At 46.0% G+C, this 27,896-nt stretch overlaps 1 long non-coding RNA gene across 3 annotated transcripts in view; it reads left to right on the forward strand.

Annotated features, from left to right (window-relative positions):
* LOC147030997 (uncharacterized) overlaps positions 1–26,860 on the forward strand; it is a 27,897-nt gene extending 1,037 nt beyond the window's left edge. The window contains exons 3-10 of one of the 3 annotated variants that reach the window (XR_015056616.1): positions 7,739–7,832; positions 12,340–12,428; positions 16,473–16,570; positions 19,527–19,619; positions 21,561–21,654; positions 22,336–22,431; positions 22,865–22,958; positions 26,429–26,860. This is a non-coding gene — a long non-coding RNA (uncharacterized LOC147030997). The remainder of the gene's footprint in view (positions 1–7,738; positions 7,833–12,339; positions 12,429–16,472; positions 16,571–19,526; positions 19,620–21,560; positions 21,655–22,335; positions 22,432–22,864; positions 22,959–26,428) is intronic. The other 2 variants (XR_015056618.1, XR_015056617.1) reach the window with 2 other exon arrangements.
* Positions 26,861–27,896: the final 1,036 nt, after the last annotated feature.

The raw sequence follows: 27,896 nt of genomic DNA on the forward strand, positions 1-27,896 counted from the left end.
CCCCTCCCTCTCCTCCACCCCTCCCTCTCCTCCACCCCTCCCTCTCCTCCACCCCTCCCTCTCCTCCACCCCTCCCTCTCCTCCACCCCTCCCTCTCCTCCACCCCCTCCCTCTCCTCCACCCCCTCCCTCTCCTCCACCCCCTCCCTCTCCTCCACCCCCTCCCTCTCCTCCACCCCTCCCTCTCCTCCACCCCCTCCCTCTCCTCCACCCCTCCCTCTCCTCCACCCCCTCCCTCTCCTCCACCCCCTCCCTCTCCTCCACCCCCTCCCTCTCCTTCACCCCTCCTCCCTCTCCTTTCACCCCTCCTCCCTCTCCTTTCACCCCTCCTCCCTCTCCTTTCACTCCTCCTCCCTCTCCTTTCACCCCTCCTCCCTCTCCTTCCATCCCTCCTCCCTCTCCTTCCGCCCTCCTCCCCTCCTGTCCCTCCTCCCCTCCTTCCGCCCCTCCTCCCCTCCTGCTCCTTCCGCCCCGCCTCCCCCTCCTTCCGCCCCTCCTCCCCATCCTTTCTCCCCTCCTCCCTCACCTTTCACCTCCAATGGATGGTTGCATTCATAACCTTCCACTTATTGAAGTTATTATTTTCTGAAACTTTGTCTTAACAGAATAGACGAGAACATCACTCGGTGGATGGAGTGCATACCTCCGCCAGGCTGAACAAGTTACGTTTTGCACGCCACTGATAGGCCAGATCTCGATTCGGAACATCGAACCGGCATGTTATTGTCACCGAACGAACTCGTCCACCTCGTTTTACTGTAACTCGTCCTCAACTTTTTGAAACATGCGATCAATATGAACGTCGTAGTTGGGTCAAGAACCTCAATTCTGTGACCATTCTCTGGCTGGTAAGGTTTGACGATTGATTTGACTTCTATTGAGCTTTTATAAAAAAAATTTCGCCCCCATGTCCCTCCCAAAAATCCCGGAATTTTTTTCCAGAGGCCCAAATCCAAGTTGGCTGGCGGCGCCATCTTGAAAAATTCCGTTTTGAACCAGAGCACCGAGAATCGTGTACCAAGACACTTTTTCGGGTATGTTGACCACAAGGATTCCGAATCTGACAGTTTGACGTTACATCATTTTGACCCAGAAATGCAAGATGGCCGCCGTCCGGAAGAGCGGAAATGTAACTTTTGAATGGGAGCAGCTTGGATCATGAATTAACACATTATTTCTGCTACATCACACACTTATTCTTCATATACTTATTTCTGTCTTTCCAGGGAACGTACAAGTATACGAGACGGCACTGAGACGCACAGTATTAAGAAGATAGCTGTCAAGACAATGTCTACCGTTCCGTGTGTCCTCCCAGTGTGGCGTGCTTTGCAATGAAGCCACCGATGCCATTGTCTTCGTTGAGAGTTGGGAAAAATCTCAAGAAAAAGGCCCTGTTACGGAATGGTCTTGACAAGTTCGGAGACGTCTACGCAACGGTCAATTGGGATAATGGTCCCGTCGTACAATGTGTCCGTAAATCATGTAAGTTGACCATATGGAATGCCAAGAAACTGGAACAGGCCGAGACAAAACGAAAGGTTGAGGAATGCCAATCTCAGTCTTCGTCTATGTCTGAGGCTTTCCCCTCAGCTGCCGCTCCACCAGCCAAGCGGCTCGATCGAGTGTAGAAGGGCTGATGCATGAAAAAAACAAAATGTGAGTGGTGCGATAAACCGGAGTCGGCCAAGCACCCTGAATCAAAGCTGTCCCTGATATCGGACGATCATGCATGGGCAGCTTTCAAGAGCCATGCGGTTGCCCTCGAAGATCAGAAAATGCAATACAGAACCAACTGTGTGATCGATTATGCAGCTGGTGATCCCTACGCGATCGAGATCAGATATCACAACAAATGCTGGTTGAAATATGTGCGTCGTTACCAGAAAATGAGTGGATGACAAACTCCCACGCATGCACAATGTCAATCTCCGTGAGGCTCAGACTATCTTCTTTGACCACATCAGAACAGTTATCTTTGATGAACATGAGCTCAGGTCACCGCAGAGCCTCCTCAAAGACTACAGCTCCATCATATCTCGGTATGGCTTCCCAACATCCGGCGTCAAGTCTTTCTTTATCAAAGATATCCTGACCCGGGAGTTTGTGGGCAAGATTGGCTTCCACTCCCGCCCTCAGAAGAACCAGAATGACCTCGTCTATGACACGTCTGGGGTGGTTCATATGTCGAAGCAGCGCTCTCCGCCATCGGTGCCGGCATTGAGCAACTGGTGCGCAACGTGGCTGAGCGGTTAAAGGATGACATTAAGTCAATCAAACTCAAGCCATGGCCGCCGAGAGTCGAGGAGCTAGAAGAGGAGGAAGAGCTCTCGCCTCTCCTGGTCCAGCTGCTATCTGCTTTGCAGGGGAAGAAGGGGGTAGATCTGTCTCCCAGCACATTCTCTCTCTCGTCCAGGAGACCAGAAGTTTTATTCAAGTGAAAAGCGCCAGAACGTTTGACCTCATAGACTGATGGGCTCATCCAACAACACCACAAAAATGCATTGCTGCCGGGTCTGACCCGTGGCTTTCCCCCCCGAAATCACTCAATTAGTGACGCCATTACCGATAAGCCTATTTTGCTCAATGTCTGGAAAAATATGCATGACAATGTCACGAATAAGGTGTCTCCACCCATGTTTTTATGGTGAAATATTACAATGCCAACTCTCGTGCTTGAAAATGTTGAGGTCACCCTGAAAGTTGCCTTCTGGAGTCGTACCATCTTTGTCTTTTGTTACAATTTGGCAAATAATGCATTGGTCTCTGTCCCTTTTTGTTATTTACAGATCATGGCAAATGACGACCCTGTTTGTATAATTTGCAAAGAAAGAGGAGAAAAGAAATGTACCCTGAAGTGTTTCAATTCCAGCAACTGGGGAAACAGCCAAAAATCCTGCGAGACGGCGAAAGGCAATTCAAAGTGACAAGTTTTCAAACACCTCGGAAGAGATCAGAACAGCTGAGGGCCCAGAAGGCAAATATTGCCACTCAGTTTGCCTCAGTCGATTATGTGCTGTTAAGAGAGGAGCACCTCCAAGCACAGAACCATCTGTACCACCTCAGAAGACCACTTGTTCAAGTTCCGATCATACTTCTACCAGCACGAGAGGCGTCCTTGGACAGGAATGTCTTTTTTGTGGATAGAAGAGGAAGATGCCATAACACTTGTCATCGTGACTATGTGGCAAGGATCAAAATGTTGAACTTTGCTGCAGAGAACGTGAAGCAATCGAAGACCGCAGCACGAAGAGTGAATGCGGCAGAGGGAGTCAGGGATGTCTTTGGACGAATCTTAGCTGTTGCTGCCGAGACAAGCGATGCACTTGATCCGCATCACATTCTTCGCTACCCGGTTACTGAAGTACCACTTTCTCTTGCCCATTGCGATGGAACTCCCCTGAAGATGGACAAGGCATCTCTCACAAAGAATCTTGAAAGCAGACAGGAAGTGTTTCTCGATGACAACAGTCTTCCCCCAATAACAGCCGCAGTGATTGATGGCGGTATTATCCTCCATGGTACCGTGCTGCAGCACAGCAAGTCCACATATGCAACCATGGCAAAGGATCTTTTGGCAAAAGGATGTTTGTATCGTGGGGAGCAAATACATTTCGTGCTCGACAAGTACCAGGCACCATCAATCAAAGATACCGAGCGAAACCTGCGTCGTTAAACTAAATCATTCATCATTACTGGACCTGACCAGGCTCAGTGACAGAGTGGCACAGAGTTACTCAAAAGTGGATCATTCAAGGAAGAGTTTGCCCGGTTTGTAATGGAGGAATGGAAGAAGATCCAACATGGTTCAATTCTTGGAAGAAAAACAGTTTCACATGATGTAAAAACAAAGTTTCACAAGAACAACGAGTCTGATGTGCTGCAAATAGAGGAACCGAATCACCTCCAATGTCGACTTGAAGAAGCTGACACGCTCATTGCCTTTCAAGCAAACATTTCCACTGGTAACATTCTAGAAAGGTCCACTAATATGGACATCTTCATCATTCTGCTTGGGTTTTCTGGAAGGTCGGAAGGGATCAACATCATCGTGGACTATGGATCTGGCAACCAGCGAAGGGACATTGATGTCACTAAACTAGCTGACATTCTTGAGAAGAAACAGACTGGTATCACTGAAGCACTAATCGGCCTTCATGCCTCGACTGGTTGTGATTTCACATCGTGTTTCTACAGAAAGGGCAAGTGAAGCTCTTCTCACGGATGGAGTCAGATGCAGCTCATGTGATAGCATTGCGATCTCCAACAGCTGAGGAGGTAGACATCCAAGCTGTTGCGTCCTTTGTCTGCGTGCTGTACAGCTTCAAAACCTCTGACATTAATGAAGCCAGAAACAAGGCGTTCATGCGAATGGGTGGTGGTGATGAAAAGGAGCCCCTTGCTTCACATTATGAAGATAAACTGTGCCTCTCTTCCCCCGTGCGCCAAGACACTTGGTAGTCATATGAAAAGGGTGCACTATGTGGCAAGAATCTGGAAGAGAGCTGATCAGACAGATCCAGCTGGTGGGGTGAGTCCGACAGACTATGGATGGAAGTTGTCTCAAAACTGCTTTGAACCAGACTGGTATCCAGGAAGTTCAGTTCCAGAGTCCCTCACAGGCCCACACGAGGATGATTGGGATGGCGTGGAAGATAATTCAGTCGATGAGGAAGAGCCAGATAATGCTTGGAGTGAGGACAATGATGAGAGCGACGAAAGTGATAGAGAAGACTTGTAATGTCAAGAGGACATCAAGTTAATTATGTGAACTGCACATTTGCAAGTTTTTCCAAATATCGTTGTTCGGTAATGGCGTCGCTTCATTAGCAGGTGGGCTCCACATTTACTTGGTAAACTACACATTTCCCAGTAATAACACGGGTGTCAGGGTCATGATTGACCATAAAAATATCGGTATAGACACCTTATTTGTGATATTATCATGCACAGTTTTTCAGATAGTGAGGTTTCGGTAATGGCGTCGCTAATTTAGTGGATGAACCATGCATTTACGTGGTAAACTATACATTTTCTAGCAATATGAATAGCATCAGGGTAATGATTGACAATGAAAACATAAGTATGGACACCTTATTCGTGATATTATCATGCATAGTTTTCCAGATATTGAGAAAATTAGGTTTATCGGTAATGGCGTCACTAATTGAGTGATTTCGGGGGGGGAAAGTCACGGGTCAGATCCGGCAGCAATGCATTTTTGTGATGTCGGTGGATGACCCCATCAGTCCATGAGGTCAAACGTTCTGGCTCTTTTCACTTGAATAAACCTTCTGGTCTCCTGGACGAGAGAGAGAATGTGCTGGGAGACAGATCGACCCCCTTCGTCCCCTGCAAAGCAGATAGCAGCTGGACCAGGAGAGGCGAGAGCTCTTCCTCCTCTTCCAGCTCCTCGACTCTCGGCGGCCATGTGTTGAGTTTGATTGACTTGATGTCATCCTTTAACCACTCAGCCACGTTGCGCACCAGTTGCTCACTGCTGACACCGATGGCGGAGAGCGCTGCTTCGACATATGAACCACCTTCAGACGTGTCATAGACGAGGTCACTGGTTCCTCTGAGGGCGGGAGTGGAAGCCAATCTTGCCCTCAAACTCTCGGGTCAGGATATCTTTGATAAAGAATGACTTGACGTTGGGAAGCCATACCGAGATATGATAGAGCTGTCGTCTTTGAGGAAGTTAGGAGACTGCGGTGACCTGAGCGTATGTTCATCAAAGATAACTGTTCTGATGTGGTCAAAGAAGATAGTCTGAGCGTCACGGAGATTGACATTGTGCATGCGTGGGAGTTTGTCATCCACTCATTTTCTGGTAACTACGCACATATTTCAACCAGCATTTGTTGTGATATCTGATCTCGATCGCGTCGGGATCACCAGCTGCATAATCGATCACACAGTTGATTCTGTCTTGCATTTTATGATCTTCGAGGGCAACCGCATGGCTCTTGAAAGCTGCCCATGCATGATCGTCCGATATCAGGGACAGCTTTGATTCAGGGTGCTTGGCCGACTCCGGTTTATCGCACCACTCACATTTTGTTTTTTTCATGCATCAGCCCTTCGACACTCGATCGAGCCGCTTGGCTGGTGGAGCGGCAGCTGAGGGGAAAGCCTCAGACACAGACGAAGACTGAGATTGGCATTCCTCAACCTCTCGTTTCTTACGTTTTGTCTTGGCATTCCATATGGTGAACTTGCATGATTTATGGACACATTGTATGCTGCGACCGTTATCCCAATCGACCGTTGCGTAGACGTCTCCGAACTTGTCGGGATCACTCCATGACGGGGCCTTTTTTTTGAGATTTCCCCAACTCTCAATGGAGACAATGGCATCGGTGGCTTCATTGCAAAGCACGCCACACTGGAGGACACACAGAACGGTGGACATTGTCTTGACAGCTATCTTCTCAATACTGTGCGTCTCAGTGCCGTCTCGTATACTTGTACGTTCCCTGGAAAGACAGAAATAAGTATATGAAGAAAATGTGTGTGATGTAGCAGAAATAATGTGTTAATTCATGATCCAAGGTGCTCCCATTCAAATGTTGCGTTTTCGCTCCACCGGAAGGTGGCCATCTTGGATTTCTGGGTCAAAATGATGTAACGTCAAACTGTCAGATTCTGAATCCTTGTGGTCAACATACCCGAAAAAGTGTCTTTGTACATGATTCTTGGTGCTCTGGTTCAAAACGGAATTTTTCAAGATGGCGCCGCCAGCCATCTTGGATTTGGGACTCTGGGAAAAAAAGCCGGGATTTTTGGGAGGGACATGGGGGCGCATTTTTTTTTATAAAAGCTCAATAGAAATCAAATCGATCGTCAAACTTTACGAGCCAGAGAATGGTCACGGAATTGAGGTTCTTGACCTCGCTATCGTTTTGGTGAAGAATCGCCCAACCTGTCCCCAAAATATCATCCGAAGCTGTCCAACTTTTTGAGATATCATGCAATATCGTTTTTGCCCCATCTCAAAATGGTGAAGAATCAGTTAAAATTAAATAATTCTCAGATCCAGATTCGGATCTTCACCAAAATTCAGCATTGCTATCCTTGGCCGGTCTGTCTCTCTCTCTCTCTCCTTCACTCTGTCTCTCTCTCCTTCACTCTCTCTGTCTCTCTCTCCTTCACTCTCTCTCTCACTCTCACTCTCACTCTCTCTCTCTCTTTCTCTCTCTCTCTCTCTCTCTCTCTCTCTCTCTCTCTCTCTCTCTCTCTCCTTCTCTCTCTCCTTCTCTCCTTTAAAATTGTGTGACATACACGACAAACCGACAAACTTTGTGAAAATTTTTTTCACCACGGAACAAGAGAGGGGTGAAAACATAACCTCCTTCTACCGCTAATAAACCTGCTGTTGGACTCAGACGTTTGTGTCCCGTTGTGTATCTCAAGTCCTGCAGGACTGCTGTCCATCATTCAATACGTCATGGTTTCTCACAGACCCACTCGCCAAACTCTTTCCACTCATTGACCCTTTAACCTCTCCCTCTTCCTGTTATCCCAATTAGTTTTTGACATCATAATGGTTTTCTTGGTAATGTGTGAAGTTGGGCAACGGATTCCTGGTCAATGATGAACTATGCACCACACTGATCTTCGTAAGATTGAAAAAAAAATTAATCCCAAACCTGAGACCAGGTGACCGTGTTTTGTCATTCCTCAAAACTGCCTGAAAACGTCTCATTGTTCATGAAGGTCTTTGCTCTGTTTTACAGATTGTGAAATGAGTTCTGGAAGCACGAGCAAGTTTACCCCCAATGGAGATCTTCCTTTCTTGATGCCCTCCGGACATGCTGTGTCACCAAGCAGGTAACCATTGATCGTGCACACATCTTGTGGCCGTACGTGTTTCTCCATTTAGGAAACCTTTGCAAATATTCACATTTTTCTTCTTTTAAGCGACTTGATTTCTGACCTTGGTTAATGAATAAGTGCTCTGTAATACGTTGCTTTTCTGCTGCTCTGTCTCGTTTCCAAACGACTCTCGACACAGCTCTATTTCTTGTTGATGTCGCTGAACTCATCGCCCATCCCAACTCTTTCACATCTGGTTGTCTTCAACTGTTACCATGCCAGCCATCAGGATGTTGGGTCAACGACAACCAGCCTTGGAATTATAGAAAGGCCTTCTGCAACTCCTTGGGTTTCCCTCGATCTATAAACATCCCAACCCGGATTTCTTCAACTTGTACGTCCTCCCTCCTGGACCTCGTAATGAGGAACTTTCCATCCGATCTCTCTTGTTCCTCTGCTCCCTTCCATTGGCTCTTCTGATAACTTTCCTGCCTGGTTCATACCTCTGCCTGTTGTGAAGGAGCAACCACATTGACGGTTGTGACTGATGGCACAGGTCATTTTGCAGGATCTTCAGTCTGCCCTCCAGAAAAGGATGGTACCACCATCGCCACAGCACCTGGAATTGATTCCACATGAGAATACTTTCACAAAAGTCTACTTTCTTCCGTGCACCGGTTTATCCCATTCCGTCTGCAGCTTTCCTATCCATCCTCTCGACCCTACCACACTATGGGAAGGAGATTGCAGTCAAGCAGCTTGCTCGGTCATCTTGGAAACACGACCTGACTGAGCGCAACTTTCATTCATTCATTAAGGCTTGCAACAAGTGTCCATCCATCCTGAGGCAAACCAAACAACATCACATTGCAAATCTCAAGGCCATACACTCCAACCGTTATGTTTCCCGCAAGTCATGATGGCGACTTGTCAAATCCCTGGGGTGTGTTGCCCTCCATCCCAGCCTCACCGCAAATGACTGCAGACTTTTCACTGCAGGCCAGACTGCAGACTTTTCCCGAGATAAGGCAGAATATCTATAATCTGCTTCTAAATCTTGTGTAACAAACATTCCATTCTGTCCCCACCTGACTCCAACTTACCCAATGTCGACTGGACTTCCTGTCCTTTTCACCTGAAAAGATAGACAAAGTTTCATACTTTGACAAACTGGATGGCATCAGTGCCCATGTTCTCAAATCGTTCTCTACCATTCTTGCCTCCCTCTCCCTGCGCCATTGTCTTGCCTTCTCCTTTGGCCACCTTCCCTCTGCATGGAAGTCGGCAAACATTCATTGCTGCACACGAGAAGGATGTAAACATCGCCCCAACCAACTGTAAGCCAGTGAGCTTGCTTCCAATTACAAGCAGTCATGGAATTCATCATTGCTTCTGATGTCAACTTTTTCTTGTTTTCAAACAGTTTGGTCTCCAACCATCAGTTTGGATTCCATTCTTGTCGCTCAACACTGAACATGCTTCTGCTCCCCCTCTCACCTCTGGTTTGAGACCCTCAATCTTGAAAAAGTGGTCAGCACAGTCTCGGTTGACACATCTTTGGCAATCGACAGTCTTCTTGCTTTGCTTGCCAAGCTGTGCTTGTGGCATGGAAGGTCACCTGAATTCCTGGATTCATCACTTCCTTCATTCATATAGTCAACATGTTACCATCATTTGTTCTCTTTCTCTTTCTCTTTCTCTTTCTCTTTATCTTTATCTTTATCTTTATCTTTATCTTTATCTTTCTCTTTCTCTTTCTCTTTGTATTTCTCTTTCTCTTTCTCTTTCTGTTTCTCTTTCTCTTTCTCTTTCTCTTTCTCTTCTGGAGTTCTCTTTCTCTTTCTCTTTCTCTTCTGGAGTTCTCTTTCTCTTTCTCTTTCTCTTCTGGAGTTCTCTTTCTCTTTCTCTTTCTCTTCTGGAGTTCTCTTTCTCTTTCTCTTTCTCTTCTGGAGTTCTCTTTCTCTTTCTCTTTCTCTTCTGGAGTTCTCTTTCTCTTTCTCTTTCTCTTCTGGAGTTCTCTTTCTCTTTCTCTTTCTCTTCTGGAGTTCTCTTTCTCTTTCTCTTTCTCTTCTGGAGTTCTCTTTCTCTTTCTCTTTCTCTTCTGGAGTTCTCTTTCTCTTTCTCTTTCTCTTCTGGAGTTCTCTTTCTCTTTCTCTTTCTCTTCCGGAGTTCTCCAGGGCAGTGCTTATGCCCAGTCTTGTTCCTCATCGAAATGAAGGACCTCTCTGATGCTCTGTTCCTTTTTGTGGTTGACTCCACATTGTGTTGTACGTTCCCCAACTTGGCAGACAGCAGCTGTGTCTCCTCTCCTCCTCTCCTTCAATCTCTCTTGTTTGATTCTGCTCTCACGAATGGAACACGTCCTTCAATCAAGGAAATCATCACCACATCATTCCAGAATGATTGTCAAATGACCCAAACTATCTATTTCCTTGGTCATCCCCTGGAAGAGGTTCAACCTCTTGACCTCAGCCTCACTATCAGCCATGAACTTTCTTGAGCTCCCCTCCAAAGTCAGATGCAGACTGGGGATCCTCCATTGAATCAAGTCTTTCCTTGGAAAATCAGTTGCACTCGGTCAACAAGGCCTTTTTCCATCGCTCACTGTCCTGCTTTCTTCCATGTGCTGGCACCTCTGTATCACATCTGTCTCCTGGAATCAAAAGCGCTCAATTTTTTTAATCTCCCATGATGAGACCGAAGCACAAGGTCTGTTGCTCTCACATCGCAAGCTGGTTGCTGGTCTCTGGTTTATCCTATCTATTCTCCAACATTGCTCCCTCTGCTCTCTCAGTCCTCCGACAATCTCCAACAACTCCAGGATGCACGAGTTCTTCAAGAAAACAGACCCCTTATTGTTAAACTTCCAGAATCCAATGTGACTTCACACCTCAACCTTCATCCCTCAACTCTTATGCCTCACTTCTCCCATCGATGGAACCACCATCCAGAGGCTGTTCTGGCTTACTCTTCCCTCTGACTTCAAGCAAGCATTTCACCGCCACCGATTGTCATCCGCCGTTCCAACCCATGATCTTTATTACCTCCAGTTATGTTTCCTAACTCAACCTTTTTACTTCTTCGTTTGTATTTCTCACCATTTTTCCTGTTCATTCATTCCCTTGATGTTTCACTGTCGGTTCCACCTTGTTCTTCAATGAGTCTCACTCCTGTAAAGAAAAGATTAAAAGCAAAAAACGGTCAAACAACAAAAGAGTCGTTTTTACCCCTCAGCCCAAATTGGGCTCAGGGGTATTGTCGTCACAGGCGTTGTTCGGGCGTCCGTCAACTTTTGGTTTCCGTCAATTTCGAGGAGAAAGTCTTGTCCGATTTAATCCATTTTTGCAGGGTTTGTTGGGGTTGAGTCGAGGAAGGTTCTTTTCGAAAATGGGTGCGCTGTGATTTTCAATGTGGCCTCCATGGCAGCCATCTTGAAATTGGTTTCTGTCGATTTTGAGGAGAACGCCTTGTCCGATTAAATTCATTTTTGCAGTGTGTGTTGGGGCTGGGTTGAGGAAGGTTCCTTTCGATAATGAGCGCAATTTGATTATCAGCTTGGTCACCATTGGGCCAAAACTGAAAACCTAGAAATGGTATTTCTCCTGAACGAATGGCTGGATCATCGCCAAATTTTTATCACAGGTATATCTGATGAGGATACATGATATGTAACCTGGGTTTTTGATTTGACCTACTTTTCAAGGTCACAGAGGTCAAAGTTCATACTTTGGTGTTCGGGCGTCCGTCAACTTTTGGTTTCCGTCAATTTCGAGGAGAACGCCTTGTTCAATTAAATCCATTTTTGCAGGGTATGTTGAGGTTGAGTAGAGGAAGGTTCCTTTTGAAAATGGGCATGCTGCGATTTTCAATGTGGCCTCCATGGCAGCCATCTTGAAATTGGTTTCCGTCAATTTCGAGGAGAACGCCTTGTCCCATTAAATCCATTTTTGCAGGGTGTGTTGGGGTTGAGTAGAGGAAGGTTCCTTTCGAAAATGGGCACGCTGCGGTTTTCAATGTGGCCTTCATGGCAGCCATCTTGAAATTGATTTCCGTCGATTTCGAGAACGCCTTGTCCCATTAAATCCATTTTTGCAGGGTGTGTTGGGGTTGAGTTGAGGAAGGTTCCTTTCGAAAATGGGCACGCTGCGATTTTCACTCGCTGCCACGGTAGCCATCTTGAAGTCTGATTGATTTTCGATATGACGTCCAACGTGCTCTAACTGACTGCATCATCGTGATATCACTGATTCCTTTTACAATGCATGGACTGAGGGGTAACGCCCGCTTTGCGGAGCTATTTGTTTAACTATAATGTTGTTTTTGATATGATTCTGGTTTGGCAGTGAATGCGTAAGGTTCAGCAAAGGATTCTGGTCAATGATGAACGATGCACCACACTGATCTTTGTTAGATTGAAAAAATTAATCCCAAACCTGAGACCAGGTGAGCCGTGTTTTGTCATTCATTCTTCACGATCTGAAACCTTCCAGTTGGTCGAGAAAGTCTTTGCTCTGTTTTACAGATTGTGAAATGAGTTCTGAAAGCACAAGCAAGTTTTACCCCATTGGAGATCTTTCTTTCTACCTCCGGAAATGCACAGTCACCCAGCAGGTAACCACTCACCGTACACACACCCTGTAGACGTACATGTTTTTCAATTTAGGAAACCTTTGCAAACATTCACTTAAAAATTTTTTTTAACCCTCATTGTTTTCTCAACTTTGTTAATGAATAAGTGCTCTGCAACACGGTGCCTTCAGAAAGTATTGTTACGAATTTCGGTGCGATCGGCCACGTAACTCAAATTCCGACCGCTTTGCCCACCGGCACGGACAATTCAGTCGTGACCCTCCTTGGAACTACCGCCTGGAGCTCGTCATGGGTGGGTCTTTCGACCACACCACAATCGTGCCAATCGGCCACCCGCACAGGATAGGGTTGTTCGCCAAACTCGACCAACCCATGTTCCTGCGCGGGGAGTTCACCGGGCGATCGTACCTCACCGCTGGCCGGCCAAGGAAACAAACCGCTTAAGCGGTCCGTTCCGTGCTTCAGTGATAACCGAGCGGTGTTATCGCCGGCCCTGACGGACGTGATTATTTACCCGGTGCTGACACCCTTCTACCAATTCCTTCCGTGATGCAAGATGGAACTTTCAAACAAGGGAAAGGACGCAATGAAATGGGGAACAGTTCAACAAGCACATTTGTTGCACACTCAGACAAGGCACATATTTCACAGCCATACAGAAAATCATGCACGTATAACAGTCAAAGCAATGAAAGCAAGAATTACAACCGAATAAAGTCTTGATTTCACATGCACACTAAGACAGTTCTATTTATAAGACTGTGCCACCACATGCATTTACACAAAAAGGAAAGGAACAAGCCACCCTCAAAGGCAAGGGTGGCAGACAGGTTCGTGGAACCTGGATGAGCAGCCAGGTCCAGGAGACCGAAGGGTCTTAACTGCGCCCTCGTGGTGCGATGGCGGGCAAGCCGCGATGTCAGCGTCGCTGCGCCTGGCTTCATGCCCCTGGCGTGGCCGGCGAGCTCACTCCGGCGTTCGGCGCCCGTCTGCCTTTCCCGTCGGCTTCGAGCTCCGTCTCCCGCCTTGACTGCCCCGTCGACACTCCACTCGACTTGACTGCCCCGCCGACACTGCATTCGACTTGACTGCCCCGCCGAGACTGCACTCGACTTGACTGCCCCGCCGACACTGCACTCGACTTGACTGCCCCGCCGACACTGCATTCGACTTGACTGCCCCGCCGACACTGCACTCGACTTGACTGCCCCGCCGCCACTGCACTCGACTTGACTGCCCCGCCGACACTGCACTCGACTTGACTGCCCCGCCGACACTGCACTCGACTTGACTGCCCCGCCGACACTGCACTCGACTTGACTGCCCCGCCGACACTGCACTCGACTTGACTGCCCCGCCGACACTGCACTCGACTTGACTGCCCCGCCGACACTGCACTCGACTTGACTGCCCCGCTGACACTGCACTCGACTTGACTGCCCCGCCGACACTGCACTCGACTTGACTGCCCCGCCGACACTGCACTCGACTTGACTGCCCCGCCGACACTGCACTCGACTTGACTGCCCCGCCGACACTGCACTCGACTTGACTGCCCCGCCGACACTGCACTCGACTTGACTGCCCCGCCGACACTGCACTCGACTTGACTGCTCCGTCTCCTGCTTCTCCAGACTTGACTGCCGCGACCGACACACTTGACTGCCGACGCACTGCTGCTGCCACTCCACTGCTCCCACTTTTTCTGCCACGAGCTGCGTTGTGCTCACGCTTATATAGGCCGAGGGAGGAGCGTATATGCAAATTTGTGGATCACAGCGGGTTCGGAGGCGGGGCTACACCACCTGATGCTCAGCCATTGGATGGATGAAAAGGTGGCGTGAATCATTCCTGATCCGCTTTTCGAGGCGAAAGGAACCCATTCACAACCCATGGTACGACTTGTGGTGGGAGTTTGCTGCGGTGGTTTGGGAAGGGTGTTGGTGGTGGCGATTTGGTTGCTGGCGGGCGTCGTTTGAGGATGGCGGTGAAGCGCTGTTTGCGGGGTGGAGTTGTGGAGGTAAAGAGGTGAAGGTGGTGGTGTTTGAGTTGTAGTTGTTTGGGAATGATGTTGGTGGTGGCAATTTGGTTGTTGGGGATGATTGGTCCAAAATAATGACAGAGAAAAGAAAAACTGCTATCTCAAAGGATCGCAGCCCTGTGAACACGGAAATTCCCTCGAAACAACGGTGGGGAAATCGAACTACACAATTACTTATCGTCATAACTGATCTTAGGTCCTTTCTGGTTTTGTGCAAATTTCCACAGCCGTAACAGTATTCACACCTCCTCGACTTTTCTCACATTTTGTTGCGTTACAGCCTGAATTTAAAATGGATTACATAAAATAAATTATATTTAAATATTTTTGTCACCAATCCACACAAAATACCCCATAATGACAAAGTGAAAACATGTTTCGAGAATTCTTACAAATTGATGAAAAGCCAAAATGTTTTGCATCAATAAGTATTCAACCCCATTCTCAATGACACTCAAATTGAGCTCAGGTGCATCCAATTTCCTTTGATCACACTTGAGATGTCTCCACAACTTGATTGGAGTCCACCTGTGGCCGACTCAATTGATTGGACATGATTTGGAAAGAAACACACCTTTCTATCGAAGGTCCCACAGTTGACAGTGTATGTCAGAGCAGAAACTCCACCATGAAGTCCAACTAACTGTCCGTACAACTCCGAGACAGAATTGTGAGGATACATCGATCTGGGAAAGGTATAAAATAATTTCTGGAATGTTGAAAGTTCCCAAGAGCACAGTGAGCTCCATCATTAGGAAATGGAAAGAATGTGGAACAACCCAGACTCTTTCTCGAGCTGGCCGTCTGACCAAACTGGGCAAGAAGACCATGGTCAGAAAGGTGAACAAGAACCCAATGACCACTCTGACAGAACTACAGAGTTCCTTGGTTGAGAAGGGAGAACCTTGTCAGAAGGACAACAATCTCTGCAGCAATTCACATATCTCGGCTTTATGGGAGAGTGGTCAGACGGAAGCCACTCCTGAGAAAAAGACGCATGACGGCACGCCTGGAGTTTGCAAAAAGGCACGGGAAAGACTCCGAGGGCATGAGGCAAAAGATTCTGTGGTCTGATGAGATGAGCATTGAACTCTTTGGCCTGAATGAAAAGCACCACGTCTGTCGGAAACCGAGCACAGCTCATCACCCATTTAACACCATCCCCACTGAAGCATGGTGGTGGCATCATCATATTACGGGGATATTTTTTTCAGCAGCAGGGACTGGGGGACCTGTAAGGATGGAGGGAACAATGAATGGAGCCAAATACAGGCAAACCCTTGAGGAGAACCTGCTTCAGAGTGTAAAAGACTTAGACTGTGGTGAATATTTACATTCTAACAGGACAATGACCCCAAGCAAACAGCCGAAGCAAGACTGAAATGGCTTCAGAACAATAACGTGAAAGTCTCTGAGTGGCCCAGACTTGAATCCCATTGAAAATCTGTGGAAAGACTTGAATGTTTCTGTTCACCGAAACTCCCCATCCAATAGGAGAAAGCTTGGGCAAAAATGGGAGAAAATCCCCAAATCCAGATGTGCGAAGGTAAAACAGACACAAGAAGCCTCAAAGCTGTAATCACTGCCAAAGGCGCTTCTACGACGTATTGACTCAAGACATTTTATCTTTTCATTTTTAATTTGTAAAAAATGTCAAAAAATAAATTCCACTTTGACATTATGGGGTATTTTCTGTCGATCGGAGACAAATTTTTTAATTTGATCAATTTTAAATTCAGGCCGAAACGCAATAAAATGTGACAAATGTAAAGGGGTGTGAATACTTTGAAGCGATATAAAAATATATGTTTATACACACACACATATACATATATTTAGGAAAAGCAACGAATATGTGAAGTTAAGCAATGGATTCCTGGTCAATGATGAACTATGCACCACACTGAACTTTGTATGATTGAAAAATTAATCCCTAACCTGAGACCAGGTGACCGTGTTTTGTCATTCTTCTTCACCACCTGAAAACGTCTCATTGTTCAGGAAGTCTTTGCTCTGTTTTACAGATTGTGAAATGAGTTCTGGAAGCACGAGCAAGTTTGCCCCCAATGGAGATCTTCCTTTCTTGATGCCCTCCGGACATGCTGAGTCACTCACCAAGCAGGTAACCATTGATCGTACACACATCTTGTGGCCGCACATGTTTCTCCATTTAGGAAACCTTTGCAAATATTCACCTTTTTCTTATTTTAAACGACTTGGTTTCTGACCTTGGTTAATGAATAAGTGCTCTGTAATATGTTGCTTTTCTGCTGTTCTATCTCTTTTCCAAACGAGACTCGACACACCTCAATTTCTTGTTGATGTGGCTGAACTCGTAATCGCCCATCCCAACTCTTTCTCATCTGGTTGTCTTCAACTATTACCATGCCAGCCGTCAGGATGTTGGGTCAACGACAACCAGCCGTGGCATTGCAGAAAGGCCTTCTGCAACTCCTTTGGTTTCACTCGATCTATAAACATCCCAACCTGGATTTCTACAACTTGTACGTCCTCCCTCCTGGACCTCGTAATGACTAACTTTCCATCCGATCTCTCTTGTTCCTCTTCTCCCCTCCATTGCCTCTTCTGATAACTTTCCTGCCTGGTTCATACCTCTGCCTGTTGTGAAGGAGCAATGCCAATGATGGCTGTGACTGATGGCACAGGTCATTTTGCAGGATCTTCAGTCTGCCCTCCAGAAAAGGATGGTACCACCATCTCCGCAGCACCTGGAATTGATTGCACATGAGAATACTTTCACAAAAGTCTACTTTCGTCCATGCACCGGTTTATCCCATTCTGTCTGCAACTTTCCTATCCATCCTCTCGACCCTTGTACACTGTGGGAAGGCGATTGCAGTCAAGCAACTTGCTCGGTCATCTTGGAAACACGACCTGACTGAGGACAACTTTCATTCATTAAGGCTTGCAACAAGTGTCCATCCATCCTGAGACAAACCAAACAACATCACATTTCAAATCTCAAGGCCATACACTCCAACCGTTATGTTTCCCGCAAGTCATGATGGCGACTTGTCAGGACGGTCTCTGGTGTGTGTTGCCCCTCCATCCCATCCTCACCGCAAATGGCCAGGCTGCAGACTTTTCCCGAGATAAGGCAGAATATCTAAAATCTGCTTCTAAATCTTGTGTAACTAACTCATTCCATTCTGTCCCCACCTGACTCCAACTTACCCATTGTCTTCTGGACTTCCCTTCGTTTTCACCTGAAAAGATAGACAAAGTTTCATACTTTGACAAACTAGATGGCATCAGTGCCCATGTTCTCAAATCCTTCTCTCCCATTCTTGCCCCCCTCTCCCTGCGCCATTGTCTTGCCTTCTCCTTTGGCCGCCTGCCCTCTGCATGGAAGTCTGCAAACATTCATTGCTGCACACGAGAAGGATGTAAACATCGCCCCAACCAACTGTAAGCCAGTGAGCTTGCTTCCAATTACAAGCAGTCATGGAATTCATCATTGCTTCTGATGTCAACTTTTTCTTGTTTTCAAACAGTTTGGTCTCCAACCATCAGTTTGGATTCCATTCTCGTCGCTCAACACTGAACATGCTTCTGCTCCCCCTCTCACCTCTGGTTTGAGACGCTCAATCTTGAAAAAGTGGTCAGCACCGTCTCGGTTGACACATCTTAGGCAATCGACACGGTCTTCTTGCTTTGCTTGCCAAGCTGTGCTTGTGGCATGGAAGGTCACCTTAATTCCTGGATTCATCACTTCCTTCATTCACATAGTCAACATGTTACCATCAATTGATCTCTCTCTCTCCCATTTGGAGGCTGGAGTTCTCCAGGGCAGTGCTTATGCCCAGTCTTGTTCCTCATCTATATGAAGGACCTCTCTGATGCTCTGTTCCTTTTTGTGGTTGACTCCACATTGTGTTGTACGTTCCCCAACTTGGCAGACAGCAGCTGTGTCTCCTCTCCTCCTCTCCTTCAATCTCTCTTGTTTGATTCTGCTCTCACGAATGGAACACGTCCTTCAATCAAGGAAATCATCACCACATCATTCCAGAATGATTGTCAAATGACCAAAACTATCTATTTCCTTGGTCATCCCCTGGAAGAGGTTCAACCTCTTGACCTTGGACTCACCATCAGCCATGAACTTTCTTGAGCTCCCCTCCAAAGTCAGATGCAGACTGGGGATCCTCCATCGAATCAAGTCTTTCCTTGGAAAATCAGTTGCACTCGGTCAACAAGGCTTTTTTCCATCGCTCACTGTCCTGCTTTCCTCCATGCGCTGGCACCTCTGTATCACATCTGTCTCTCCTGGAATCAAAAGCGCTCAAAATTTTTTTAATCTCCCATGATGAGACCGAAGCACAAGGTCTGTTGCTCTCACATCGCAAGCTGGTTGCTGGTCTCTGGTTTATCCTATCTATTCTCCAACATTGCTCCCTCTGCTCTCTCAGTCCTCCGACAATCCCCAACAACTCCAGGATGCACAAGTTCTTCAAGAAAAGAGACCCCTTATTGTTAAACTTCCAGAATCCAATGTGACTTCACACCTCAACCTTCATCCCTCAACTCTTATGCCTCACTTCTCCCATCAATGGAACCACCATCCAGAGGCTGTTGTGGTTTACTCTTCCCTCTGACTTCAAGCAAGCGTTTCACCGCCACCAATTGTCATCCTCCGTTCCAACCCATGATCTTTATTACCTCCAGTAATGTTTCCGAACTCAACCTTTTTACTTCCTCGTTTGTATTTCTCACCATTTTTCCTGTTCATTCATTCCCTTGATGTTTCACTGTCGGTTCCACCTTGTTCTTCAATGAGTCTCACTCCTGTAAAGAAAAGACTAAAAGCAAAAAACGGTTGAACAACAAAAGTCGTTTTTTTGCGATAATGTTATTTTTGATATGATTCTGCTTTGGCAGCGAATGCGTCAGGTTCAGCAAAGGATTCTGGTCAATGATGAACGATGCACCACACTGATCTTTGTAAGATTGAAAAAATTAATCCCAAACCTGAGACCAGGTGAGCCGTGTTTTGTCATTCACTCTTCACGACCTGAAACCTTCCAGTTGGTCGAGAAAGTCTTTGCTATGTTTTACAGATTGTGAAATGAGTTCTGAAAGCACAAGCAAGTTTTACCCCATTGGAGATCCTCCTTTCTTTGTACCTCCGGAAATGCACAGTCACCCAGCAGGTCACCACTCACCGTACACACACCCTGTAGATGGACATGTTTCTCAATTTCGGAAACCTTTGCAAATATTCACTTTAAAAATGTTTTTTAACCATCTTATTTTTTTCTAAACTTTGTTGATGAATAACTGCTCTGTAACACAGTGCCTTCAGAAAGTATTCACACCCCTCGACTTTTCTCACATTTTGTTGTGTTTCAGCCTGAATTTAAAATGGATTACATTAAATAAATTAGATTTCAATCTTTTTGTCACCAATCCATACAAAATACCCCATTACGACAAAGTGAAAACATGTTTTTAGAATTCCTACAAATTAATGAAAAGCTAAAATGTTTTGCATCAATAAGTATTCAACCCCATTGCTGTGACACCAAAATTGAGCTCAGGTGCATCCAATTTCCTTTGATCACACTTGAGATGTCTCCACAACTTGATTGCAGTTCACCTGTGGCCAATTCAATTGATTGGACATGATTTAGAAAGAAACACACCTTTCTCTCGAAGGTCCCACAGTTGACAGTGCATGTCAGAGCAGAAACTCCACCATGAAGTCCAAGTAACTGTCCTGGAACTCCGAGATAGAAATGTAAGGAGGCATAGATCTGGGAAAGGTATAAAATACTTTCTGGAATGTTGAAAGTTCCCAAGAGCACAGTGAGCTCCATCATTAGGAAATGGAAAGAATGTGGAACGACCCAGACTCTTCCTCGAGCTGGCCGTCTGACCAAACTGGGCAACTGGGCAAGAAGACCATGGTCAGGGTGAACAAGAACCCAATGACCACTCTGACAGAACTACAGAGTTCCTTAGTTGAGAAGGGAGAACCTTGTTGGAAGGACAACAATCTCTGCAGCAATTCACATATCTCGGATTTATGGGAGAGTGGTCAGACGGAAGCCACTTCTGAGAAAAAGACACATGACTGCACGCCTGGAGTTTGCAAAAAGGCACGGGAAAGACTCCGAGGGCATGAGGCAAAAGATTCTGTGGTCTAATGAGATGAACATTGAACTCTTTGGCCTGAATGAAAAGCACGACATCGGGCAGAAACCGAGCACAGCTCATCACCCATTTAACACCATCCCGACTGAAGTATGGTGATGGCATCATCATGTTTGGGGATGTTTTTCAGCAGGAGGGACTGGGAGACCTGTAAGGATGGAGGGAGCAATGAATGGAGCCAAATTCAGGCAAACCCTTGAGGAGAACCTGCTTCAGAGTGCAAAAGACCTCAGACTGTGGTGAATATTTACATTCCAACAGGACAATGACCCAAAGCAAACAGCCAAAGCAAGACTGAAATGACTTCAGTACAAGAACCTGAAAGTCTCTGAGTGGCCCAGACTTCAATCCCATTGAAAATCTGTGGAAAGACTTGAATATTTAGTTCACCGAAACTCCCCATCCAATTTGAGAAAGCTTGAGCAAAAATAGGAGAAAGTGCCCAAATCCAGATGTGCGAAGGTAATACAGACACAAGAAGCCTCGAAGCTGTATTCACTCCCAAAGACGCTTCTACGACGTATTGACTCAACATTTTATCTTTTCATTTTTAATTTGTAAAAAATGTCAAAAAAAAAAAAATTCCACTTTGACATTATGGGGTATTTTGTGTTGATCGGTGACAATTTTTTTTATTTTATCAATTTTGAATTCAGGCCTAAACACAATAAAACGTGACAAATGTAAAGGTGTGAATAGTTTGAGGCTATATAAAAATATATATTTATACACACACACATACATATATTCAGGAAAAGCAGCGAATATGTGAAGTTAAGCAACGGATTCCTGGTCAATGATGAACTTTGCACCACACTGAACTTTGTATGATTGAAAAATTAATCCCTAACCTGAGACCAGGTGACATTGTTTTGTCATTCTTCTTCACCACCTGAAAACGTCTCATTGTTCATGAAGGTCTTGGCTCTGTTTTACAGATTGTGAAATGAGTTCTCGAAGCACGAGCAAGTTTACCCCCAATGGAGATCTTCCTTCCTTGATGCCCTCCGGGCATGCCGAGTCACCAATCAGGTAACCATTGATCGTGCACACATCTTGTGACCGTACGTGTTTCTCATTGCTATCCTTGGCTGGTCACACACACACACACACACACACACACACACACACACACACACACACACACACACACACACACACACACACACACACACACACACACACACACACAATTCATAACGGTTGCTTGAAAACTGGCAAAATTGTGTGACAAATACACAGAGATATAAACACGACAAACCGACAAACTTAGTGAAATTTTTTTCACCAAGCAACAAGAGAGGGGTGAAAACATAACCTCCTTCCACCTTCGGTGGCAGAGCTAATAAACCTGCTGTTGGACTCAGACGTTTGTGTCCCGTTGTGTATCTCAAGTCCTGCAGTACTGCTGTCCATCAATCAATACGTCATGGTTTCTCACAGACCCACTCGCCAAACTCTTTCCACTCATTGACCCTTTAACCTCTCCCTCTTCCTGTTATCCCAATTAGTTTTTGACATCATAATGGTTTTCTTGGTAATGTGTGAAGTTGAGCAACGGATTCCTGGTCAGTGATGAACTATGCACCACACTGATCTTCGTAAGATTGAAAAAAAAGGAAACCCTAACCTGAGACCAGGTGACCACGTTTTGTCATTCACTCTTCACTACCTGAAACCAAGTTGGTCATGAAAGTCTTTGCTGTTTTACAGATTGTGAAATGTGTTCTCCAAAGTACAAGCAAGTTTTACCCCCAATGGAGATGTTCCTTTCTTGATGACTTCCGGACGTACTCGGTCACTCAGCAGGTCATTTGGTCACCTCCGGACATTTGACCGGACGCACACCTTGTCGACACGCATGTTTCTTGGTTTTGGAAAGCTGCAAATATTCACTTTTTCTTCCACCCACACTCACTGTTTTCTGAGCTTTGTCTTTAAATATATCTGTTCCATATTCGGTTTTCTTTTACTGATCCTCCACCTGTTTCACAAATTGTCAAATGATCAAGTAATCTTGTTTTTACGGGAAGATTGTTCTCCTTGTGTTATTATGGTGTTGTTGTTGACACGTGAAGTTGAGCAACGGATTCCTGGTCAATGATGAACTATGCACCACACTGATCTTTGGAAGATTGAAAAATTAATCCCTAACCTGAGACCAGGTGACCGTGTTTTGTCATTCACTTTTCACCACCTGAAAACGTCTCATTGTTCAGGAAGTCTTTGCTCTGTTTTACAGATTGTGAAATGAGTTCTTGAAGCACGAGCAAGTTTACCCCCAATGGAGATCTTCCTTTCTTGATGCCCTCCGGACATGCTGAGTCACCAAGCAGGTAACCATTGATCGTGCACACATCTTGTGGCCGTACATGTTTCTCCATTTAAGAAACCTTTGCAAATATTCACATTTTTCTTATTTTTAGCGCCTTGATTTCTGACCTTGGTTAATGAATAAGTGCTCTGTAATATGTTGCTTTTCTGCTGCTCTATCTCGTTTCCAAACGACTCTCGACACAGCTGTATTTCTTGTTGATGTCGCTGAACTCATCGCCCATCCCAACTCTTTCTCATCTGGTTGTCTTCAACTGTTACCATGCCAGCCGTCAGGATGTTGGGTCAACGACAACCAGCCGTGGCATTATAGAAAGACCTTCTGCAACTCCTTGGGTTTCCCTCGATCTATAAACATCCCAACCCGGATTTCTTCAACTTGTACGTCCTCCCTCCTGGACCTCGTAATGACTAACTTTCCATCCAATCTCTCTTGTTCCTCTTCTCCCCTCCATTGCCTCTTCTGATAACTTTCCTGCCTGGTCCATACCTCTGCCTGTTGTGAAGGAGCAACCCCAATGATGGTTGTGACTGATGGCACAGGTCATTTTGCAGGATCTTCAGTCTGCCCTCCAGAAAAGGATGGTACCACCATCGCCACAGCACCTGGAATTGATTCCACATGAGAATACTTTCACAAAAGTCTACTTTCTTCCGTGCACCGGTTTATCCCATTCTGTCTGCAGCTTTCCTATCCATCCTCTCGACCCTAGTACACTGTGGGAAGGAGATTGCAGTCAAGCAGCTTGCTCGGTCATCTTGGAAACCTTAACTGATTGAGAGTAACTTTCGTTCTTTCGTGAAGGCTCACAACAAGTGTCCATCCATCCTGAGGCAAACCTAACAACATCATCTTGCAAATCTCAAGGCCCTACACTTCCAAGCATTATATTTCCCGCAAGTCATGATGGCGACTTGTCAAGTCCGTCTCTTTTGTGTGTTGCCCCTCCATCCTTTCCTCACTCTCCTCAAACGGCCATACTGCAGACTTTGCTCGAGTTTAGGCAGAATATCTAAAATATGCTTCTAAATCTTGTGTAACTAACCCATTCCATTCTGTCCCCACCTTACTCCAACTTTCCCATTGTGTACTGGACTTCCCTTCCTTTTCACCTGAAAAGATAAGAGAAAGTTTCATACTTTGACAAACTGGATGGCATCACTGCCCATGTTCTGATATCCTTCTCTCCATTCTTGCCCCCCCTTCTCCCTGCACCATTGTCTTGCCTTCTCCTTTGGCCGCCTTCCCTCTGCATGGAAGTCTGCAAACATTCATTGCTGCACACGAGAAGGATGTAAGCATAGCCCCAACCAACTACAAGCCAGTGAGCTTCCTTCCAATGATGAGCAGTCATGGAATTAATCATTGCTTCTGATGTCAACTTTTTCATGCTTTCAGTTTGGTCTCCAACCATCAGTTTGGATTCCGTTCTTGTCGCTCAACACTGAACATGCTTCTGCTCCCCCTCTTACCTCTGGTTTGAGCCGCTCAATCTTGAAAAAGTAGTCAGCACCATCTCAGTTGACACATCTTAGGTAATCGACAGTCTTCCTGCTTTGCTTGCCAAGCTGTGCTTGTGGCATGGAAGGTCACCTTCATTCCTGGATTTATGATTTCCCTTCATTCACATAGTCAACATGTTACCATCAATTGATCCCTCTCCCATTGGAGGCTGGAGTTCTCCAAGGCCATGCTTTTGCCTAGTCTTGTGCCTCATCTATATGGAGGACCTCTCTGATGCTCTGAAAAAAAAAATGTTCTGTTCCTTTTTGTGGGTGACTCCACATTGTGCTGTGCATACCCCAACTTGGCAGACAGCAGCGCTTTCCCCCTCTCTCCAATTGGATTCTGGTCTCACGAATGGAATACGTCCTTCAATCCTGGAAATCTCATCACCACATCACTCCAGAATGATCGACAAATGACTCTGTGTGTTCCTTGATCATCCACTGGAAGAGGTTCACTCTGTTGACAGCTTTGTCCTTCCATGAACTTTCTTGAGCTGGCCTCCAAAGTCAGCTGCAGATTGGGTGTCTCCTGTTGAACCAAGTCTTTCCTTGGAAGATGAGTTCCACTCGGTCTGCAAGGCCTTTTTCCATCTCTTAATGGAGTGTTGCTTTCCTCCATGTGCTGGTGCCCTCGCATCGCATCCATCTCTCCTGGAATTAAAAGCACTCAATTATTTGAATCTCTTGTGATGAGGCCGAAGCACAAGGTCAGTTGGTCTCTCATCGCAAGCTGGTCTCTCTGGTTTGTCCGATCTATTCTCCAACCTCTCTCTCTCTCTCTCTCTCTCTCTCTCTCTCTCTCTCTCTCTCTCTCTCTCTCTCTCTCTCTCTCTCTCTCTCTCTCTCTCTCTCTCTCTCTCTCTCTCTCTCTCTCTCTCTCTCTCTCTCTCTCTCTCTCTCTCTCTCTCTCTCTCTCTCTCTCTCTCTCTCTCTCTCTCTCTCTCTCTCTCTCTCTCTCTCTCTCTCTCTCTCTCTCTCTCTCTCTCTCTCTCTCTCTCTCTCTCTCTCTCTCTCTCTGTGCTCTCTCTGTGCTCTCTCTGTGCTCTCTCTCTCTCTCTCTCTCTCTCTCTCTCTCTCTCTCTCTCTCTCTCTCTCTCTCTCTCTCTCTCTCTCTCTCTCTCTCTCTCTCTCTCTCTCTCTCTCTCTCTCTCTCTCTCTCTCTCTCTCTCTCTCTCTGCTCTCTCTCTCTCTCTGCTCTCTCTCTCTCTCTCTGCTCTCTCTCTGCTCTCTCTCTGCTCTCTCTCTGCTCTCTCTCTGCTCTCTCTCTGCTCTCTCTCTCTCTGTCCTCTGGCCATCGCCAACAACTCCAGGTTGCACACGTTCTTCAAGAAAACAAACCCCTTCTTGTTAAACTTCCAGAAGCCAAGGTGACTTCACACCTCAACTCTTGTGCCTCACTTCTCCCATCTCTGTGACCACCTTCCAGAGGCTCTTCTGGCTTGCTTTTTCTCTCCACGACTTCAAGCAAGCATTTCACCGCCACCTCTTGTCATCCTCACTTCTAATCCATGATCTTTATTACCTCCAGTGATGGTTCCTAACTCAACCTTTTTACTTCCAAGTTTGTATTTCCCACCACTTCTGTTCATTCATTCCCTTGATGTTTGTTCCACTGTCAGTTCCACCCACTCTCACCGTTTTCTTTGCTTTTCTCTTTAAATATATCTGTTCCATATTCGGTGTTCTTTTACTGATCCTCTACCTGTTTCACAAATTGTCAAATGACCAAGTAATCTTGTTTTTATGGGAATATTGTTTTATTTGTGTGATAATTGTGTTGTTTGTAACGTGTAAAGTTAATCAAAGGATTCCTGGTCAATGATGAACTATGCACCACACTGATCTTCGTAAGATTGAAAAAAATGAAACCCTAACCTGAGACCAGGTGACCACGTTTTGTCATTCGCTCTTCACTACCTGAAAACTTCCAGTTGGTCATGAAAGTCTTCACTCTGTTTTACAGACTGTGATGTGAGTTCACGTCTCCACCGTGTGTTGTAAACAAGCTCGTTTTACCCTCGTTGAACTCTTCCTTTCTCGAGACCCTCCAGACATAGTCACCGAGCAGGTAACCGCTCACCATGCAATCCTCTCGCGGACGCCCATCTCATCTTTCTCGCTTTGATAAAGCTGTGCAAATATTCCCTCGTTCTTTCACGTGCACTCACCTGTGCTTTGTCTTCAAAAGTTTGTTCATAACCACGTGTTCTGCATTGCTGTTTTATGATATTTCATCAAATGATAAAAAGGTGCTTTTCAATTGCTTTATCTGCAATGTGATGTCATCACCCCCTCCCTCGAATCCCCTTGGCTGCGGCATATTTATAAAAATGGATTTTCTTTCCGATACCTTTGCTTGCTTGAAATAAAATCCTTGGTTCTTTGTGGATGATGACGAATGTGTCTATTGTACATCTTTTTTCAATGCCCCACATAACTGGTATCAATGACACCGGCACTCGGAGTGCGTACCTACGCCAGGCTGAACAGTTTACGTTTTGTATCCCCACTGATGGGTCGGATCTGCATCCCGACCTGAACCAAAGTCCGATCAGCTTGTTCTCGTCACCCACCCAATTCATCCACGTAGTTTGGTCATTCGTCCACAACGTTTTGAAATACCACGCTGTATTTCGTATTTGGCCCCATCTCTCAATGCTGAAGACTTGTATAAAGATTTTCACAGAAATCGAATAATTTCGTCCTCGTCACACACCCAACATCTCCACCAAATTTAGTTGGAATCCGCACACAGCTTTTTAAGATTGCCTGTTCACAGATAGACGGATGGACGTGGGTGAAAACATAACCTCCATTCACCTTCGGTGGCGGAGATAATTGTCGGATCCGGATGTTCACCAAACTAATTCATCCTTGTCACGCACTCAATCTGTCCACAAAGTTTTGTCCAAATCTGTCCATAACTTTTTGAGACACCCGACTCAGACGCATGAAATGATAACCTCCGTCCACCTTTGGTTTTTAGTACATCTTGTCAGGTTGATCAATCGGTTAAAAAAAAAAATCTTCAAGTTCCATTCTGTCTCCCTCTCCTCTTCTCTTCTCTCCTCTTCTCTCCTCTTCTCTCCTCTTCTCTTCTCTCTCCTCTTCTCTCCTCTCCTCTCCTCTCCTCTTCTCTCCTCTTCTCTCCTCTTCTCTCCTCTTCTCTCCTCTTCTCTCCTCTCCTCTTCTCTCCTCTTCTCTCCTCTTCTCTCCTCTTCTCCTCTTCTCCTCTCCTCTTCTCTCCTCTCCTCTTCTCTCTTCTTCTCTCCTCTTCTCTCCTCTTCTCTCCTCTTCTCTCCTCTTCTCTCCTCTTCTCTCCTCTTCTCTCCTCTTCTCTCCTTTCTCTCCTCTCTCTCCTCTCTCTCCTCTCTCTCCTCTCTCTCCTCTCCTCTCCTCTCTCTCTCCTCTCTCTCTCCTCTCCTCTCCTC

Source organism: Eptatretus burgeri, chromosome 3 (assembly GCF_056783735.1).
Source record: "Eptatretus burgeri isolate ZD-2024b chromosome 3, Ebu_testis_v1, whole genome shotgun sequence".
Classification (NCBI taxonomy): Eukaryota; Metazoa; Chordata; class Myxini; order Myxiniformes; family Myxinidae; genus Eptatretus; species Eptatretus burgeri.